At 39.1% G+C, this 22513-nt stretch overlaps 1 protein-coding gene across 11 annotated transcripts in view; it reads left to right on the forward strand.

Annotated features, from left to right (window-relative positions):
- The window catches only part of LOC139747513 (uncharacterized), a 1014963-nt gene extending 994375 nt beyond the window's left edge, over nt 1-20588 (forward strand). For all 11 annotated transcript variants that reach the window (XR_011712405.1, XR_011712406.1, XR_011712407.1 and 8 more), the window contains 3 exons: nt 13473-13613; nt 18694-18773; nt 18934-20588. The gene's annotated coding sequence lies outside the window, so the exon portion shown is untranslated. The remainder of the gene's footprint in view (nt 1-13472; nt 13614-18693; nt 18774-18933) is intronic.
- The last annotated feature ends 1925 nt before the right edge of the window (nt 20589-22513 follow it).

Here is a 22513-nt window from a genome sequence, read left to right on the forward strand (position 1 = left end):
TTTTTACAATGGCACTATGCAAGCATTCCACCAATCTTCAGGCACCTCACCATGAATCATACATGCATTAAATAACTTTACCAACCAGTCAGCAATACAGTCACCCCCTTTTTTAATAAATTCCACTGCAATACCATCCAAACCTGCTGCCTTGCCGGCTTTCATCTTCTGCAAAGCTTTTACTACCTCTTCTCTGTTTACCAAATCATTTTCCCTAACCCTCTCACTTTGCACACCACCTTGACCAAAACACCCTATATCTGCCACTCTGTCATCAAACACATTCAACAAACCTTCAAAATACTCACTCCATCTCCTCACATCACCACTACTTGTTATCACCTCCCCATTAGCCCCCTTCACTGAAGTTCCTATTTGCTCCCTTGTCTTACGCACTGTATTTACCTCCTTTACCTTACCTTCTCCCTAAAATTTAATGATACTCTCTCACCCCAACTCTCATATGCCCTCTTTTTCACCTCTTGCGCCTTTCTCTTGACCTCCTGCCTCTTTCTTTTATACATCTCCCACTTATTTGCATTTTTTCCCTGCAAAAATCGTCCAAATGCCTCTCTCTTCTCTTTCCCTAATAATCTTACTTCTTCATCCCACCACTCACTACCCTTTCTAATCAACCCACCTCCCACGCTTCTCATGCCACAAGCATCTTTTGCGCAAGCCATCAATGCTTCCCTAAATACATCCCATTATTTTGAAAAGGTTAAAGTACCCAAAAAAGTAGTAATGTCTACACACCTTTTCCTTCTGTTCACAGAAAGAACAGAGGTATCCTTTAAAGTCTTCTTGGTTTTTAGTTATTATTGGTGAGGATTATTCACATTTCTGTCGGTCCTCAAAACAAATTGAGAATATAATTCCCTTAGCACTATCTAGAATACGAATGCTTATAAAATGTACAGTCATAAGCCCTTATAAAAGTTTATGGGAGCACGATGCAAGAGAACATGTGTTTTAGTCAGGTAAGAAATCTCATGTTGAGCAAGAAACTAATATATTCATGATGTTAGCTAGTCTATTAGGTATTAGGAAGTTTTCTCTGGTATAAATCTGGCCCCCCCTTTGAATCTATCAAGTTTTATTATAGGTATTGCATCCAAGGTTTGTGTCTCCTTCTTGGTTATTCCCTTGGTTTTCTTATGCTTCTGAAACGTATCCTATTTCTTTATTCTTAAGCAGATCACTAAAGCATAGAAGGTGTTGATGAATTTGTTAAAGCATCTGTCAACCTGTCGTAGCAAAAAGTATGGGAGACATTGATGTTTAAACAGAGAGCTTATGTCTGTGTCTCTTTTCAATGTTGCATTTGAAAATTCTCTGCATGCCTTCCCTTTATTTTGCTGAGTCTTTTTGGTCAGACTCCCTTTTTTTTTTTATATATATGGAACCAGATATTTAATTTTACATGAATGTGGTTTAAATTTCATTGTTTAGAAAAGGAGTGCCATTTCCAACAGTACCTCTAATGGTTCTCCTTTACAATGAAGAATTACTTTGCTGAACGTTCATTAGAGTTTATATCATCAGTTGTTGACATCCCTCTTCCTGAGATAAGGGTTGAGTGTCTTACCCTTTAGTTCCTCAAATTCCGTAGCTTCATTTTTTTTCATTCATGCCTCCAACTTGGCTTGGAAACTTTTCCTCTGCTGGTGGTACTCTGCCTCAATTTACACTTAGACTACCTCAATGTACTCTGAAGTAGTGCAAGTGAAAATAGATAATTACAAAATGGAAATAATCAGCAAAATTAAGTGTGACCCACTGGTGCTGATTAGTCAGTAAAATAGCCATTACATGAAGGTTTACAGTATGTTTGATTACAAGAATAGACTGAGTGGCAGAGTGTATGTACTGATCAAAGAGACAGATATTGTCAGCATAGCTAAGGACAGTATCATCAGCATCAAAATTGGACAGGGGTTTGTGTATGAGAACATCTGAATAGTTCAAGGCTGAGGACTTTGTGTTGATAATGGTGTAGAGATTGAAAATCATGTGCAGGTTATTTGCAATGGAGTTCTATGTAGAGGCAGGATAGATTCATGTCCAACAGGGACGTGAAGAGATTGGCATCAGACCCATGTGGTGATGCAAGACCTTCTATTTTAGGTGAACCAGTGTGCTAGTTTTCTGATGTACTGTTAGATGTTTGTTATTCTTGAAAGGCCCATTGTTTTTGATCCACCATTATTATATATAGGAGGTCAATTTGAGCTAGTGGTAAAATGCATGAATTGCCTGTGTTGTAATGGATATAGAGTTAGTATGAAACATGATAGTGGGAACACTGATAGAATCATTTTCTTAGTCCAGAAGACAAATTAAGTATATTAGTCCCTTAGCACTATCTAAGATGTAAATGCCCATAAAGTGTACAGTCAAGCTTTATATAAAGTTTATGGGAGCATTATACAAGAGAACAAGTTGTTTTAATGAGGTAAGAAATCTCAGGTTGAGCAAAAAAGATTTTTTCATGGTTACCTAGACTGTTAGGTATTGGGAAGTTTTCTCAGGTATAATTGTTGCCTCCCCTTTGCATCTATTCAGAGTGAGGTTTATGTTTTGCATGTACATATCAGAGAGTTCATAAAATGGGCTCCCACTTCATGGTCATTCCTTCGGTAAAGTTCATGAAACCTATTTTATTTCTTCACTTCTAAGCAGATCTGTAAAGCTTAATTTGTTTAAACAACTGTCAACCAATCGTAGCAAACATTATGGGTAATGTCAATATCTAATCAGAAAGCATATTTCCCAGCCCCTGTTCATTGGAATTGAATTACTTCCTTGAAATTCTTTTCGGTCACTCTCCCCTTTTTATCAAATTATGCGACCAGGTATTCTATTTACATAATTTTATTGTATTTGATTGCCATTTACCACGTCGGCAAGGTAGTGCCAAGAAACAAAGAACAGCTCATACACTCATATACAGATAAATGCCCATTTATATTTTATTTATTTTGCTTTGTCGCTGTCTCCCACGTTAGCAAGGTAGCGCTAGCAAACAGACAAAAGAATGGCCCAACCCACCCACATACACCTGTATATACATACACATCCACACACACAAATATACATACCTATACATCTCAACATATACATATATATACACACACAGACGATGCTTGTGGCATGAGAAGAGTGGGAGGTGGGTTGATTAGAAAGGGTAGTGAGTGGTGGGATGAAGAAGTAAGAGTATTAGTGAAAGAGAAGAGAGAGGCATTTGGACGATTTTTGCAGGGAAAAAATGCAATTGAGTGGGAGACGTATAAAAGAAAGAGACAGGAGGTCAAGAGAAAGGTGCAAGAGGTGAAAAAAAGGGCAAATGAGAGTTGGGGTGAGAGAGTATCATTAAATTTTAGGGAGAATAAAAAGATGTTCTGGAAGGAGGTAAATAAAGTGCGTAAGACAAGGGAGCAAATGGGAACTTCAGTGAAGGGCGCAAATGGGGAGGTGATAACAAGTAGTGGTGATGTGAGAAGGAGATGGAGTATTTTGAAGGTTTGTTGAATGTGTTTGATGATAGAGTGGCAGATATAGGGTGTTTTGGTCGAGGTGGTGTGCAAAGTGAGAGGGTTAGGGAAAATGATTTGGTAAACAGAGAAGAGGTAGTAAAATCTTTGCGGAAGATGAAAGCCGGCAAGGCAGCGGGTTTGGATGGTATTGCAGTGGAATTTATTAAAAAAGGGGATGACTGTATTGTTGACTGGTTGGTAAGGTTATTTAATGTATGTATGACTCATGGTGAGGTGCCTGAGGATTGGCGGAATGCGTGCATAGTGCCATTGTACAAAGGCAAAGGGGATAAGAGTGAGTGCTCAAATTACAGAGGTATAAGTTTATTGAGTATTCCTGGTAAATTATATGGAAGGGTATTGATTGAGAGGGTGAAGGCATGTACAGAGCATCAGATTGGGGAAGAGCAGTGTGGTTTCAGAAGTGGTAGAGGATGTGTGGATCAGGTGTTTGCTTTGAAGAATGTATGTGAGAAATACTTAGAAAAGCAAATGGATTTGTATGTAGCATTTATGGATCTGGAGAAGGCATATGATAGAGTTGCTCTATGGAAGGTATTAAGAATATATGGTGTGGAAGGCAAGTTGTTAGAAGCAGTGAAAAGTTTTTATCGAGGATGTAAGGCATGTGTACATGTAGGAAGAGAGGAAAGTGATTGGTTCTCAGTGAATGTAGGTTTGCAGCAGGGGTGTGTGATGTCTCCATGGTTGTTTAATTTGTTTATGGATGGGGTTGTTAGGGAGGTGAATGCAAGAGTTTTGGAAAGAGGGGCAAGTATGAAGTCTGTTGGGGATGAGAGAGCTTGGGAAGTGAGTCAGTTGCTGTTCGCTGATGATACAGCGCTGGTGGCTGATTCATGTGAGAAACTGCAGAAGCTGGTGACTGAGTTTGGTAAAGTGTGTGAAAAAAGAAAGTTGAGTAAATGTGAATAAGAGCAAGGTTATTAGGTACAGTAGGGTTGAGGGTCAAGTCAATTGGGAGGTGAGTTTGAATGGAGAAAAACTGGAGGAAGTGAAGTGTTTTAGATATCTGGGAGTGGATCTGGCAGCGGATGGAACCATGGAAGCGGAAGTGGATCATAGGGTGGGGGAGGGGGCGAAAATTCTGGGAGCCTTGAAGAATGTGTGGAAGTCGAGAACATTATCTCGGAAAGCAAAAATGGGTATGTTTGAAGGAATAGTGGTTCCAACAATGTTGTATGGTTGCGAGGCGTGGGCTATGGATAGAGTTGTGCGCAGGAGGGTGGATGTGCTGGAAATGAGATGTTTGAGGACAATGTGTAGTGTGAGGTGGTTTGATCGAGTAAGTAACGTAAGGGTAAGAGAGATGTGTGGAAATAAAAAGAGCGTGGTTGAGAGAGCAGAAGAGGGTGTTTTGAAATGGTCTGGGCACATGGAGAGAATGAGTGAGGAAAGATTGACCAAGAGGATATATGTGTCGGAGGTGGAGGGAACGAGGAGAAGAGGGAGACCAAATTGGAGGTGGAAAGATGGAGTGAAAAAGATTTTGTGTGATCGGGGCCTGAACATGCAGGAGGGTGAAAGGAGGGCAAGGAATAGAGTGAATTGGAGCGATGTGGTATACCGGGGTTGACGTGCTGTCAGTGGATTGAATCAAGGCATGTGAAGCGTCTGGGGTAAACCATGGAAAGCTTTGTAGATATGTATATTTGCGTGTGTGGACATATGTATATACATGTGTATGGGGGTGGGTTGGGCCATTTCTTTCGTCTGTTTCCTTGCGCTACCTCGCAAACGCGGGAGACAGCGACAAAGCAAAAAAAAAAAAAAAAAAAAAAAAAAACACAGACATATACATATATACACATGTACATAATTTATAGTCTGCCTTTATTCATTCCCATTGCCACCCCGCCACACATGAAATAAAAAAAAAACCCTCCCCTCATGTGTGCGAGGTAGCGCTAGGAAAAGACAGCAAAGGCCACATTCGTTCACACTCAGTCTCTAGCTGTCATGTAATAAGCACCGAAACCACAGCTCCCTTTCCACATCCAGTCCCCATAGAACTTTCCATGGTTTACCCTAGACGCTTGACATGCCCTGGTTCAGTCCATTGACAGCACGTTAACCCCGGTATACCACATTGTTCCAATTCACTCTGTTCCTTGCACGCCTTTCACCCTCCTGCATGTTCAGGCCCCGATCACTCAAAATCATTTTCACCCCATCTTTCCACCTCCAATTTGGTCTCCCACTTCTCCTCGTTCCCTCCACCTCTGACACATATATCCTCTTGGTCAATCTTTCCTCACTCATTCTCTCCATGTGACCAAACCATTTCAAAACACCCTCTTCTGCTCTCTCAACCACACTCTTTTTATTACCTCACATCTCTCTTGCCCTATTATTACTTACTCGATCAAACCACCTCGCACCGCATATTGTCCTCAAACATCTCATTTCCAACACATCCACCCTCTTCCTCACATCTCTTATCTATAGCCCACGCCTCGCAACCACATTACATTGTTGGGACCACTATTCCATCAAACATACCCATTTCTGCTTTTCAAGATAATGTTCTCAACTTCCACACATTCTTCAGCGCTCTCAGAACTTTCGCCCCATCCCCCACCCTATGATTCACTTCCGCTTCCATGGTTCTATCCGCTGCCAAGTCCACTATCAGATATCTAAAACACTTCACTTCCTCCAGTTTTTCTCCATTCAAACTTACCTTCCAGTTGACTTGTCCCTCAACCCTACTGTACCTAATAACCTTGCTCTTATTCACATTTACTCTCAGCTTTCTTCTTTCACACACTTTACCAAACTCACTCACCAGCTTCTGCAGTTTCTCATACGAATCAACCACCAGCGGTGTATCATCAGCGAACAAGTGACACACTTCCCAAGCTCTCTCATCCACAACAGACTGCATACTTGCCCTTCTTTCCTAAACTCTTGCATTCACCTCCTTAACAACCCCATCCATAAACAAATTAAACAACCATGGAGACATCTTACACCCCTGCCGCAAACCTACGTTCACTGACAACCAATCACTTTCTTCTCTTCCTACACGTACACTTGCTTTACATCCTCGATAAAAACTTTTCACTCCTTCTAACAACTTGCCTCCCACACCATATATTCTTAATACCTTCCACAGAGCATCTCTATTAACTCTATCATATGCCTTCTCCAGATCCAATAATGCTACATACAAATCCATTTGCTTTTCTAAGTATTGCTCACATACATTCTTCAAAGCAAACACCTGATCCACACATCCTCTACCACTTTTGAAACCACACTGCTCTTCCTTAATCTGATGCTCTGTACATGCCTACACCCTCTCGATCAGTACCCTCCCATATAATGTCCCAGGAATACTCAACAAACTTATACCTTTGTTTGTTGCCCATATGCACACATATACATAACAATATTTACATATGCATGCACAGACATATACGTATATACACATGTACATATCCATACTTACTTGCCTTCATCCATTCCTGGCACTTCCCTGCCCCACAGGAAACAGCATTGCTACCCCCTGCTTCATTAGGGTAGTGCCAGGAAAACAGACAAAAAAAGGCCATATTTGTTCACACTCAGTCTCTAGCTGTCATGTGCAATGCACTGAAACCACAACTCCCTGTCCACGTTCAGGCCCCGCAGACCTTTCCATGGTTTACTCCAGACGTTTCACCTACCCTGGTTCAGTACGTTGACAGCATGTGGACCCCAGTATACAACAACATTCCAATTTACTCTATTCCTTGCACACCTCACACCCTCCTGTATGTTCAGGCCCCAATCGCTCAAAATCTTTTTCATTCCATCTTTTCACCTCCAATTTGGTCTCCCACTTCTTGTTCCCTCCTCCTTGGACACATATATCCTCTTTGTAAAACTTTCCTCAGCCATTCTCTCCATATGTCCAAACCATTTCAACACACCCTCTTCTACTCTCTCAATCACACTCTTCTATTTCCCCACATTTCTCTTACCCTTGCACACCTCACAACCTCCTGTATGTTCAGGCCCCAATCGCTCAAAATCTTTTTCACTCCATCTTTTCACCTCAATTTGGTCTTCCACTTCTTGTTCCCTCCTCCTTGGACACATATATCCTCTTTGTAAAACTATCCTCAGCCATTCTCTCCTTCCACACATTTTTCATCACTCCTAAATGTCCAAACCATTTCAACACACCCTCTTCTGCTCTCTCAATCACACTCTTCTATTTCCCCACATTTCTCTTACCCTTTCATTACATACTCGATCAAACCACCTCGCACCGCATATTGTCCTCAAACATCTCATTTCCAACACATCCACCCTCTTCCTCACATCTCTTATCTATAGCCCACGCCTCGCAACCACATTACATTGTTGGGACCACTATTCCATCAAACATACCCATTTCTGCTTTTCAAGATAATGTTCTCAACTTCCACACATTCTTCAGCGCTCTCAGAACTTTCGCCCCATCCCCCACCCTATGATTCACTTCCGCTTCCATGGTTCTATCCGCTGCCAAGTCCACTATCAGATATCTAAAACACTTCACTTCCTCCAGTTTTTCTCCATTCAAACTTACCTTCCAGTTGACTTGTCCCTCAACCCTACTGTACCTAATAACCTTGCTCTTATTCACATTTACTCTCAGCTTTCTTCTTTCACACACTTTACCAAACTCACTCACCAGCTTCTGCAGTTTCTCATACGAATCAACCACCAGCGCTGTATCATCAGCGAACAAGTGACACACTTCCCAAGCTCTCTCATCCACAACAGACTGCATACTTGCCCTTCTTTCCTAAACTCTTGCATTCACCTCCTTAACAACCCCATCCATAAACAAATTAAACAACCATGGAGACATCTTACACCCCTGCCGCAAACCTACGTTCACTGACAACCAATCACTTTCTTCTCTTCCTACACGTACACTTGCTTTACATCCTCGATAAAAACTTTTCACTCCTTCTAACAACTTGCCTCCCACACCATATATTCTTAATACCTTCCACAGAGCATCTCTATTAACTCTATCATATGCCTTCTCCAGATCCAATAATGCTACATACAAATCCATTTGCTTTTCTAAGTATTGCTCACATACATTCTTCAAAGCAAACACCTGATCCACACATCCTCTACCACTTTTGAAACCACACTGCTCTTCCTTAATCTGATGCTCTGTACATGCCTACACCCTCTCGATCAGTACCCTCCCATATAATGTCCCAGGAATACTCAACAAACTTATACCTTTGTTTGTTGCCCATATGCACACATATACATAACAATATTTACATATGCATGCACAGACATATACGTATATACACATGTACATATCCATACTTACTTGCCTTCATCCATTCCTGGCACTTCCCTGCCCCACAGGAAACAGCATTGCTACCCCCTGCTTCATTAGGCTAGTGCCAGGAAAACAGACAAAAAAAGGCCATATTTGTTCACACTCAGTCTCTAGCTGTCATGTGCAATGCACTGAAACCACAACTCCCTGTCCACGTTCAGGCCCCGCAGACCTTTCCATGGTTTACTCCAGACGTTTCACCTACCCTGGTTCAGTACGTTGACAGCATGTGGACCCCAGTATACAACAACATTCCAATTTACTCTATTCCTTGCACACCTCACACCCTCCTGTATGTTCAGGCCCCAATCGCTCAAAATCTTTTTCATTCCATCTTTTCACCTCCAATTTGGTCTCCCACTTCTTGTTCCCTCCTCCTTGGACACATATATCCTCTTTGTAAAACTTTCCTCAGCCATTCTCTCCATATGTCCAAACCATTTCAACACACCCTCTTCTACTCTCTCAATCACACTCTTCTATTTCCCCACATTTCTCTTACCCTTGCACACCTCACAACCTCCTGTATGTTCAGGCCCCAATCGCTCAAAATCTTTTTCACTCCATCTTTTCACCTCCAATTTGGTCTTCCACTTCTTGTTCCCTCCTCCTTGGACACATATATCCTCTTTGTAAAACTATCCTCAGCCATTCTCTCCTTCCACACATTTTTCATCACTCCTAAATGTCCAAACCATTTCAACACACCCTCTTCTGCTCTCTCAATCACACTCTTCTATTTCCCCACATTTCTCTTACCCTTTCATTACATACTCGATCAAACCACCTCACACCACATATTGTCCACAAACACATTTCCAACTCATCAACCCTCCTCCGTACAGCCCTACATATAGCCCACACCTTGCAACCATAAAATATTGTTGGAACTACTATTATTATTTTTATTTTGCTTTGTCGCTGTCTCCCACGTTAGCGAGGTAGCGCAAGGAAACAGACAAAAGAATGGCCCAACCCACCCACATACACATGTATATACACACACTTCCACACACGCAAATATACATACCTATACGTCTCAGCGTATACATATATATACACACAGACATATACATATATACACATGTACATAAGTCATACTGTCTGCCTTTATTCATTCCCATTGCCACCCTGCCACACATGAAATAACAACCCCCTTCCCCCCTCATGTGGGCGAGCTAGTGCTAGGAAAAGACAACAAAGGCCACTTTCATTCACAGTCAGTCTCTAGCTGTCATGTAATAATGAACCAAAACCACAGCTCCCTTTCCACATCCAGGCCCCACAGAACTTCCCATGGTTTACCCTCAATGCTTCACTTGCCCTTGTTCAATCCATTGACAGCATGTCGACCCCGGTATACCACATTGTTCCAATTCACTTTTTTCCTTGCATGACTTTCACCCTCCTGCATATTCAGGCCCCAATCACTCAAAATCTTTTTCACTCCATCTTTCCACCTCCAATTTGGTCTCCCACTTCTCCTCGTTCCATCCACCTCCTTCAAAAATACCCATTTTTGCTTTCCGATATAACGTTATTTCCTTCCACACATTTTTCATCACTCCCAGAATCTTTGCTTCCTCCTCCACCCTGTGACTCACTTCTCCCATGGTTCCATTCACTGCTAAATCCACTCCCAGATATCTAAAACACTTAACTTTCTCCAAATTTTCTCCGTTCAAACTTGCATTCTAGTTAATTTGTCCCTCAACCCTACTGAACCTAATAAACTTGCTCTTATTTACATTTACTTTCAACTTTCTCCTTTCACATATTTATCCAAACTTAGTCACCACCTTCTGCAGTTTCTCACTCACTCAAATCAGCCACCAGTGCTGTATTATATGTGGAAACATCTGACTTGTTTCCAAGGCCCTCTCATCCTCGACAGACTGCATACTCGCCCGTGTCTTCAAACTCTTGCATTTACCTCCCTAACTACCCCATCCATAAACAGCTTAACTATGGGGACATCACACGTCCCTTCCACAGGCCTACCTTCACTGGGAACCAGTCACTGTCCTCTCTCTCTACTTGTACAGGTGCTTTACCTCCTTAATAAAAAGTTTTCACTGCTTCTAGCAGCTTACCTCCCATACCATATAATTTTCAGACCTCCCACAAAGTATCACTATCAACCACATCATATGCCCTCTCTAAATCCATAGATACTACATACAAATCCATCTGTTTTTCTGAGTATTTCTCTACATTCTTCAGAGCACACACTTCTGAAACCACACTGCTCCTCCCCAATCTAATGCTCTGTACTTGCCTTCACACTCTCAGTCAATACCCTCCCATACATTTTACCAGGAATACTCAACAAACGTATGCCTCTGTTGTTTGAGCACTCGCCTTTATCCCCTTTGACTTTGTACAGTGGCACCATGCATGCATTCTGCCATTCCTCAGACACATCACCATGAACCATACATACTTTGAATATCCTTACCAACCAGTCAACAACAGTCACCTATTTTCTTAATAAATTCAACTGCAATACCATCCAAACCCACCGCCTTCCTGGATTTCATCTTCCGCAAAGCTTTCACTACCTCATTTCTCATAACCAAACCATTCTCCTTGACCCTCTCACACGACCCCGACCAAAACACCCTACATTTTACACTTTATCATCAAATACATTCAACACACCTTTAAAATATTCACTCCATCTCTTTCTTACTTCATCACTGCCTTTTATCACTTCTTCCCTTGAACCCTTCACAGATGTTCCCATTTGTTCTCTTGTCTTACACATGTTATTTACCTCCTCTTGACCTTCTGCCACTTTCTTTTACACATCTCCCAGCATTTGCACTCCTTTCTTGTAAATTTTGTCTAAACACCTCTCTTTCGCTTTCACTAATCACTTTACTTCTTTATCCCACCGCTCACTACCCTTTCCAATCTGCCCACTTCTCACCTTTCTCTTGCCACATGTATCTTTTGCCCATGCCATCACTGCTCCCCTTTTTTTTTTTTTTTTTTTTGAACCAAATATAATGTTTTATGCAAGATGGATGTAGATTTCATTATTGAGAAAATATGGGACTTTACCAACAATGCATCTACTATACCCTTTTAAAGTTTCAACTTTTGTGTATGTTCAACCTGTCGCCTTGAATTACTTTTGCTAAACGTTCATCAGAGTCTGAAAGAGGGTAGGTTCACTCCTCTAGAACACCAATTGTTGCGACATCCCTTTCCATGAGATAATTCTGTTTGTGGTGCCTTACTTCCTCAGGTGCATATTTTGATTTTAGGGGATCTTTACGTCTGTGTTCAGGTGGTAGGAATTTTCTGTATCACGTATGGAATAGCTGACATCTACAATGCATTTTGCTGGAGACCATGCTGTTCTTCCCAGAGAAGAACCATATTTTGTTTGCATTTGGTGAAATGAATAATGTGGATTCTTAAAAATTATGTGGATGCCTGGAACATGTAAACAGTGGAAGGGATTCCAACTGTCACAGATCCAGTGCAGTTTATAATTTTACTCGAGACTAGGATTTCCATATTTCCTCTGCATTTCAGGGAAAAAATGCTATGGCAAGCTTTATATGCTGTGTGAATTCTAGCTTCTCAGACTAAAACCCAGATTATTTCTGTATAGTTAGAATGTTTGGAACAATTTTAGGTAGATTTGTTTGCCTATAGGGATTACTATGGAAAATCTACGTCAAGAAATAATTGCATGTCAGTTATTGTAGTACACAACTCATTAGTTCCTAAGATTTAGTTTTCAGTAACCTTGCTTGGTAGTGGTAGCATCCAGTTTGTGGTTTCCCATGACATTCAAAGTCCCAAAAAGATTAATCAAATCAGTTACCAAAAGTTGTATGACATCAACAAATAACTGGTAGTAGAAGTCTGGTTTAGTCTACAATCAGTAAACCTAGCTTACTTCGACATAAATCTAGCCTACCCTACCCCAAAGAATCTTACAGGTGATATATAGGAAAGCAAATAATGACGAAATGAAACTAATTGGCAAATAACATCTGACCCACCGATACCAACTATGCAGAATGACACTGCGTAAAACTGTGTTATATTAGTTTGCATACTACAATGAATTTACAGCGTATTAACGGGTCAAAGAGAATTTGAAGTCTCTCAGGTGTAGAGGTGCATAGCATAGCTAAATACAGTACCATTAATATTATACTTAGACATGAGTTTGTGTATGCAAACATTTGAATAGTGTAGGGCCAAGGATTCCTCTTTGTGGAGTTCTCAGAGCCAGCAGAAGCAAATCGATAATGGCGCCTCTTTATAAGACGTTGGGAAGACAATTTGATAGGTATTCCCTGATCTGTTGGATTGTAAGACCTGTAACTCAGAGTTGTGTTGATATAGGATGATATCCCTGTTTGCAACATTACATATGAAGTGAAGGTCTTGACGTGTTTGTAGACAGGTTAGTCCTGACAGTAGACCCCTTCATTCATTTGTATTACCTATAAACATTTTTCAGTAGACATATTGCACATTTCATGAGCCGAGTTTAGAATATGAAGAACATTAAACACGAGAACATTAAACACGCCTTAATGTTCCAGGAAGTGTAGATGAGGAGAATCATCACCAGTGGCCCAGCCAAGTCAGGGAACTCATCATTAACCCAAAAGAAGCTCATGCCACCCCAATTTAGGAATCTGGATGTGACATCGGTGTCATGAAGACTTCTGATAGAAATGAAGGTGAGAATACCAATTGTGAGTTAGAGTGGCCACCCCCTTGAGGGAGTTCCAGTTGGGTACAGGCTTCAGAGACATTGATAGATACCTAGGCAACAGGTGATTGTTGTATTGGTTTATATGGTTTGCAACCTGGTTACCTTCCTTTTCACAGGATGGGTGACCATTCAGGTGAAACAGGTGAATTAAGCATAGGAGACAGTAAGAGATTTTTTATCCGAATAAGTGTTGTGAGAGCATCTAGTTTTTTCATTGCTTTTGTGGTGTGAGGATTGGAAGTCATGTGCATGTCATATGTGATGGAGTTTTACAGGGGGGGGGTTAACCATCGAGAAAGACTTGTGAGTACAGGTTGGATTCATGTCCATCAGGGACATGAAGAGAGTGGTGGTAGACTTCTGTGCTGATACAGACATTCTGTTTTAGGTGAACCAGTGTTCTAGTTCTGTAATGTACTGCTACATGTTTACTATTACTTGGGCAAAGTTAGAGCACCTCTAGAAAAGCCCATCCTCTTATAATCGAACATGATTATAGATGGTCGATCTAAACTGGTGTTGGTATGCCTATATTGCCACTGTTCTAATGAATATGGAGTTCATTTGAAACATGATAGTGGGAACACTTTTACAGTCATTTTCCGATTTTCACTGCATTGTTTATGGTCAGCATTGCAAAATTTAGCCTTGTTTTTAATCTCGAATAATAATAATGCAATTTATTTTGAAAAGGTTAAAGTACCCAAAAAAATAGTAATGTCTACACACCTTTTCCTTCTGTTCACAGAAAGAACAGAGGTATCCTTTAAAGTCTGCTTGGTTTTTAGTTATCATTTGTGAGGATTATTCACATTTCTGTAGGTCCTCAAAACAAATTGAGAATATAATTCCCTTAGCGCTATCTAGAATACGAATGCTTATAAAGTGTACAGTCATAAGCCCTTATAAAAGTTTATGGGAGCATGATGCAAGAGAACATGTGTTTTAATGAGGTAAGAAATCTCATGTTGAGCAAGAAACAAATATATTCATGATGTTACCTAGTCTATTAGGTATTAGGAAGTTTTCTCTGGTATAAATCTGGCCAGTTTTTTCTTGGTATAAATCTGACCCTCCCTTTGAATCTTATCAAGTTTTATTTTAGGTATTGCATCCAAGGTTTGTGTCTCCTCCTTGGTTATTCCGTTGGTTTTCTTATGCTTCTGAAACGTAACCTATTTCTTCATTCTTAAGCAGATCACTAAAGCATAAAAGGTGTTGATGAATTTGTTAAAGTATCTGTCAACCTGTCGTAGCAAAAAGTATGGGAGATATTGATGTTTAAACAGAGAGCTTATGTCTGTGTCCCTTTTCAGTGTTGGATTTGAAAATTCTCTGCATGCCTTCCCTTTATTTTGCTGAGTCTTATTGGTCAGACTCACTTTTTTTTATATATGGAACCAGATTTTCAGTTTTACATGAATGTAGTTTAAATTCATTGTTTAGAAAAGGAGTGCCATTTCCAACAGTACATATAATGGTTCTCCTTTACAATGAAGAATTACTTTGCTGCAAGTTCATTAGAGTATAGATCATCAGTTGTTGCGACATTCCTCTTCCTGAGTTAATGGTTGAGAGTCTTACCCTTTAGTTCCTCAAATTCCTTAGCTGCATTTTTTTTTTTTTTCATTTGTGCCTCCAACTTGGCTAGGAAACTTTTCCTATGCAGGTCATACTCTGCCTCAATGTACACTTAAGTACCTCAATGTGCTCTGAGGTAGTGTAAGTGAAAATAAATAACTACAAAATGGAAATAATCAGCAAAATTAAGTGTAACCCACTGGTGCTGATTAGTCAGTAAAATTGCCATTATGTGAAACTTTTACATTATGTTTGATTACAAGAATAGACTGAGTGGCAGAGTGTATGTACTGATCAAAGAGAACTTGGAAGTCTTTCAGGTGTAAAGATGCTAAGACAGATATTGTCAGCATAGCTAAGGACAGTATCATCAGCATCAAAGTTGGACAGGGGTTTGTGTATGAGAACATCTGAATAGTTCAAGGCTGAGGACTTTGTGTTGATTATGGTGTTGAGATTGAAAATCATGTGCATGTTATATGCGATGGAGTTCTATGGAGAGGCAGGATAGATTCATGTCCAACAGGGACATGAAGAGATTGGCATCAGCCCTCTGTGGTGATGCAGACATTCTATTTTTAGGTGAACCAGTGTGCTAGTTTTCTGATTTACTGCTAGATGTTTGTTAGTACTGCTAGATGTTTGTTATTCTTGAAAGACCCATTGTTTTTAATCCACCATTATTATATATATAGGTGGTCAATTTGAGCTAGTGGTGAAATGCATGAATTGCCTGTGTTGTAATGGATATAGAGTTAGCATGAAACATGATAGTGGGAACACTGATAGAATCATTTTCAAACCCACCGCCTTATCGAATTTCATCTTCGGCAAAGCTGTCACTACCTCATTTCTCTTAACCAAACCATTCTCCTTGATCCTCTCACACCACCCCGACCAAAACACCCTACATTTTACACTCTATCATCAAATGCATTCAACACACCTTTAAAATATTCACTCCATCTCTTTCTTACTTCATCACTGCCTGTTATCTCTTCTTCCCTTGAACCCTTCACCGATGTTCCCATTTGTTCTCTTGTCTTACACATGTTATTTACCTGCTCTTTACCTTCTGCCACTTTTTTACACATCTCCCAGTCATTTGCACTCCTTTCTTGTAAATGTCTAAACACCTCTCTTTTCTCTTTCACTAACCACTTTACTTCTTTATCCCACAGCTCACTTCCCTTTCTAATCTGCCCACTTCCCACCTTTCTCTTGCCACATGTATCTTTTGCACATGCCATCACTTGTCCCCTAAATATATCCCATTCCTCACCCACTCCTCTCACGTCATTTGCTCTCAACTCTTTTCATTCTACACAAAATCTCTCCTGGTACTTCCTCACACAAGTGTCCTTTCCAAGCTCACTTTCGCCAATCTCTTCTCCCCAACATTTTTCTTCTTTTTTGAAAACTTTGCCTCCACAAGATACTGATCAGACATCCCACCAGCTGCCCCTCTCTGCACATTAACATCCAAAAGTCTTATCAGTTAACATGCAATCTGTTTACATAAATGGGGTGTTCTTTGTTGAGAAAAAACAAGGGCTTATGCTAACAGTCCTTCTACAGGTGCTCTTTTAAAGTGAAGTCAACAATGTTTAGATATGTTCAACCCATCATTTTGAATTACTTTGTTAAATGTTCATCAAAGTCTAGCTCACCAATTGTTGTGACATCCTTCTTCCCAAGATTATATATGTTTATGTAGGTCCTGAAGACAAATCAAGAATATTATTCCCTTAGCACTGTCTGAGATACAAATGGTCATGAAGTGTAGTCATAATCCTTTATATAAAGTTTATAGGAGCCCTATGCAAGAGAATGTTTTAATGAGGTAAGAACTTCCAGATTGAGCTAAAGAATATTCATGTGTTACCTGGTCCATTAGGTATCACGAAGTTTTCTGTGATACAAATGTGGCCTCCCCTATGCATATATTCAGAACGAGTTTTATGATATATTTTTCATCAAGTGCGTAAAATAGGCCTTCAGTCAAAGGTTGGTGACTCCATGGTCATTCCTTTGGTTTTCTTATACTCGTGAAAGCTATCATATATTTTCACTTTTAAGTGCAAAGGAACAATAGCCTGTCATAGCAGACAGCATGGGTAATTTTGATATCTAACCATAGAGCCTATTTTCATATCCCTGTTCATAGGAATTAAGGATTCTGTGCATATTTTCCCTTTGAATCATTTCTCTGCAGTTCTTTTTAGCCAGCATCTTTTTTTTTTTTTTTTTAACCAAATATGTTTTATGTAAGATGGATGATAGGGGAGAAAGGATACTTCCCACGTATTCCCTGTGTGTCGTAGAAGGCGACTAAAAGGGAAGGGAGCTGAGGACTGGAAATCCTCCCCTCCCTCTCTCTCTCTTTTTTTTTTTTTTTTTTTTTTTTTTTTTTTTGAAAAGAAGGAACAGAGATCGGGGCCAGGTGAGGATATTCCCTCAAAGGCCCAGTCCTCTGTTCTTAACGCTACCTCGCTAATGCGGGAAATGGCAAATAGTTTGAAAAGTATGATTTCATTAATGTGAAAATACGGGACTTTACCAATGCATCTACAATGCCCTTTTAAAGTTTCAACTTCTGTGTATGTTCAACCTGTCGCCCTGAATTACTTTTGCTAAACGTTCATCAAAGTCTGAAAAAGGGTAGGTTCACTCCTCTAGAACACCAATTGTTGCGACATCCCTTTTCATGAGATAATTCAGTTTGTGGTGCCTTACTTCCTCAGGTGCATATTTTGATTTTAGGGGAACTTTACGTCTGTGTTCAGGTGGTAGGAATTTCCTGAAATCAAGTATGGAATAGCCGACATCTGCAATGTATTTTGCTGGAGACCATGCTGTTTTTCCCTGAGAAGAACCATATTTTGTTTGTATTTGGTGAAATGAATAATGTGGATTCTTAAAAATTGTTCCTGCCTGGAACATGTAAACAGTAGAAGGGATTCTAACTGTCACAGATCCAGTGCAGTTTATAATTTTACTCGAGACTAGGATTTCCATATTTCCTCTGCATTTCAGGGAAAAAATGCTATGGCAAGCTTTATATGCTATGTGAATTCTAGTTTAGACTAAAACCCAAATTATTTCTGTAGTTAGAATGTTTGAAATAATTTTAGGTGGATTTGTTTGCCTACAGGGATTACTGTGGAAAATTTACGTAAAGAAATAATTGCATGTCAGGTATTATAGTACACTACTCATTAGTTCCTAAGATTTAGTTTTCAGTAACCTTGCTTGGTAGTGGTAGCATCCAGTTTGTAGTTTCCCATGACATTCAAAGTCCCAAAAAGATTAATCAAATCAGTTACCAAAAGTTGTTTGACGTCTACAAATTACTGGTAGTAGAAGTCTGGTTTAGTTTACGTTGTGTGCTTAGGGGCAGAAGATATTCAGATCAAGCGACCAAAATCTTAAAAAAGCTCATAGGATGTTTTTTCCATTTCCAGTTTGGTGAGCGAGCTGGGCCCTTGGTTCTGCAACCCTCAAATGCTGCATTACCCCTACACGTTCAGTCCAAGTAAAACTGGTACGTTATAGTTAATGATAGACATAATGATGATAAGCAAAAAACTCGTAAGCAATTTCTTACTTTGAATGTCAGTTGATCACAGAATTTGGAGCATTAGTGTCAACTTTTTCTTGTATACTAAAGCCCTTTTTTTCTCTCTCTCTCTCTCTCTCCCCAGCCAGCACTTCCAAAGAGACACTCATGTTTTTCAGTCCTTCACTCAATACAAGAAGAGCAACACTTCTCTCAAGGATGAGTAAATATTTTGAATAATCGGAGGAGCAGCTTGGAAGTGAAGTATCGTCAATATCTGAAGAAGAAGATCCCTAGTTTTGTAGCAGACTTATAGGCTTTTGATTTCGTTCTCCCACCCTTACCATTAGTTGCCACTAAGCATCTGTAGTGAGAGGGGAGGGGAGGATTTCCAGCCTTCTGCTCCCATCCCCTTTTAGCCACCTTCTACGACATGCAGGGAATACGTGGGAAGTATTCTTTCTCCCCCTATCCCCAGGGATAACTATATATATATATATATATATATATATATATATATATATATATATATATATATATTAAAAGGTGGGAGCAGGGTGCTAGAAATTTTCCCCTTTAGTTTTACATTTCCAGCTATGTTGCTAAAGCGAAATATGGTCATCATAATTGAATTTGTTTTGCTGAATTTTTAGTTTTGTAAAGCTTAGGTGTATGTCAGTATAGTATGAATGAAAAAATACAAATTGTAGTTACATTTTCTGTAAATGAAGACTATATATATATATATATATATATATATATATATATGTGTGTGTAAACCTTGCCCTATAGTTTTTCCAAAAAATTGGATCGAGAAATTTTTCCCTGCAAGGTTTGCTCACTTTTAAAATGCAAAAAAAATCAAATTCTAGATATTACATTGCCAATGAATACCTCCGTCTATATAAATATAAGGATGGGAACATGATGCTATAAACCTTACCCTCTAGTTTTACATTTCCAAAAATGTAGGCCAAGAATTTTGTTTTCCTTGAAATGATCAGTAACCTGTTCTTTAAACTTTCAGTAATGCAAAAATGGCCAATATGCATTCTATACATGTACACCATTCTAATTCTTAAATTTTACTTTCACTGGGTATGTAAAGCTACTTTGGTGTATATTACTATAGTACTTATTACATTATGAATAAATACCTAAATATATTTTATGTTGCACTTGATCACAGTATCCTATGTCAGAAAGATAGCAACCTATATATACATGACCCTTCTTAGGTGTATATTATCATGTCATTAAAAACATCAAATTACAATTGTGTTATTACATTCTTTGTGAATGAATACCTTTATATATATTTATTCAATATACTTTTTCGCTGTCTCCTGCATCAACAAGGTAGCACAAGGAAAAAGACGAAAAAATGGCCCAACCCACCCACATACACGTATATATATATATATTGAGTCCACTGAAAAATGAAACACAAGTTCCCAAGTGCACTTTAGATAATAATCACATAATTGGGATATAAAAGGAGAAATATAAGTCAATTAACATACTACGAAGAGACATAGCTAGGTGTCCTAGCTATGTCGCTTTGTTGTATATCAACTGTTATATTTCCTTCAGGTATCCCTGATGATGTGATTCTTACATAAGTCCACTTGGGAACATCATCTTCCATCTCCCCATGGACTCTGGAATATATGTGATCATGCACTCAATTGTAATCCTTTCCAGTATATATATATATATTTTTGTATTTATTTTGCTTTGTTGCTGTCTCCCGCGTTAGCGAGGTAGTGCAAGGAAACAGATGAAAGAATGGCCCAACCCACCCACATACACATGTATATACATACCTATACATCTCAATGTATACATATCTATACCCACACAGACATAGACATATATACCCATGTACATAATTCATACTGTCTGCCTTTATTCATTCCCATCGCCACCCCGCCACACATGGAATAACAACACCCTCCCCCCTCATGTGTGCGAGGTAGCACTAGGAAAAGACAACAAAGGCCCCATTCATTCACACTCAGTCTTGAGCTGTCATATAATAATGCAGTGAAACCATATATATATATATATATATATATATATATATATATATATATATTCCTATGAGTTCATGGGGAAAATGAAACACTATAAGTTTCCAAGTGCACTTTTGTGTAATAAATACATCATCAGGGGAGATACAAGAGGGAAATACAAGTCAGTTGATATACATCAAAGAGACGAAGCTAGGATGCCATTTGGTAAACATGTGATTGTCCAAAACAATCACATGTTTACCAAATGGCGTCCTAGCTTCATCTCTTCGATGTATATCAACTGACATATATTTCTCTCTTGTGTCTCCCCTGATGATGTGATTATTACACAAAAGCGCACTTGGAAACTTATAGTGTTTCATTTTCCCCGTGGACTCATATATATATATATATATATATATATATATATGATTTCAGTGCATTATTACATGACAGCTAGAGACTGAGTGTGAACGAATGGAGCCTTTGTTGTCTTTTCCTAGCGCTACCTCGCACACATGAGGGGGGAGGGTGTTGTTATTCCATGTGTGGCAGGGTGGCGATGGGAATGAATAAAGGCAGACAGTATGAATTATGTACATGGGTATATATGTATATGTCTGTGTGTGTATATATATGTATACATTAAGATGTATAGGTATGTATATGTGCTGTGTGTGGACATGTATGTATATACATGTGTTTGTGGGTGGGTTGGGCCATTCTTTCGTCTGTTTCCCTGCGCTACCTTGCTAATGTGGGAGACAGCGACAGAGCAAAATAAAAAATATATATATATATATATATATGTAAATGGAGTATATATATATATATATATATATATACTCCATTTACTAATATCTGGAAAGTACTACCACGGTGTTTCATACCAAACAGTAACATTTTATATACTGATACATACTATTCATAGCTAAAATGCAGAAAATTCTTTTGCTCTTTCAGATAAAAGTACTTCCCAATATCCTTTCAATAAATCTAATTCACATTTACAAATTTGACATCTATCTGATCATTACAAACATCACTTCTTGGAAGGATATAACTCAGTTTTAGTAACCTCATTTACCTTTCTGAAATCAGTGCAAAATCTACAATAAATACAATATATATATATATATTTCATTTTCTTTCATACTATTCGCCATTTCCCGCAATTAGCGAGGTAGCGTTAAGAACGGAGGACTGGGCCTTTAAGGGAATATCCTCACCTGGCCCCCTTCTCTGTTCCTTCTTTTGGAAAATTAAAAAAAAATGAGAGGGGAAGATTTCCAACCCCTCGCTCCCTTCCCTTTTAGTCGCCTTCTACGACACGCAGGGAATACGTGGGAAGTAATCTTTCTCCCCTATCCCCATGGATAATATATATATATATATATTATCCCTGGGGATAGGGGAGAAAGAATATATATATATATATATATATATATATATATATATATATATATATTCATATTTATTTCCATTTATTATACATAATCGGTTTCCCATGTCAGCAAGATAGCTCCAGAAAACAGAAGAATAGCCCATCCACTCATATACACATATATGTATGTATGTGGGCATTTATGCCCACATACATACATACATAAACATATCAATATATATATGTACACATAGCCAGACATTACATATATCAACATGTACATATTCATACTTGTTTTCCTTCATCCATTCCTGTCATTAACTAGC

This window comes from Panulirus ornatus, chromosome 69 (genome assembly GCF_036320965.1).
Source record: "Panulirus ornatus isolate Po-2019 chromosome 69, ASM3632096v1, whole genome shotgun sequence".
Taxonomy (NCBI): Eukaryota; Metazoa; Arthropoda; class Malacostraca; order Decapoda; family Palinuridae; genus Panulirus; species Panulirus ornatus.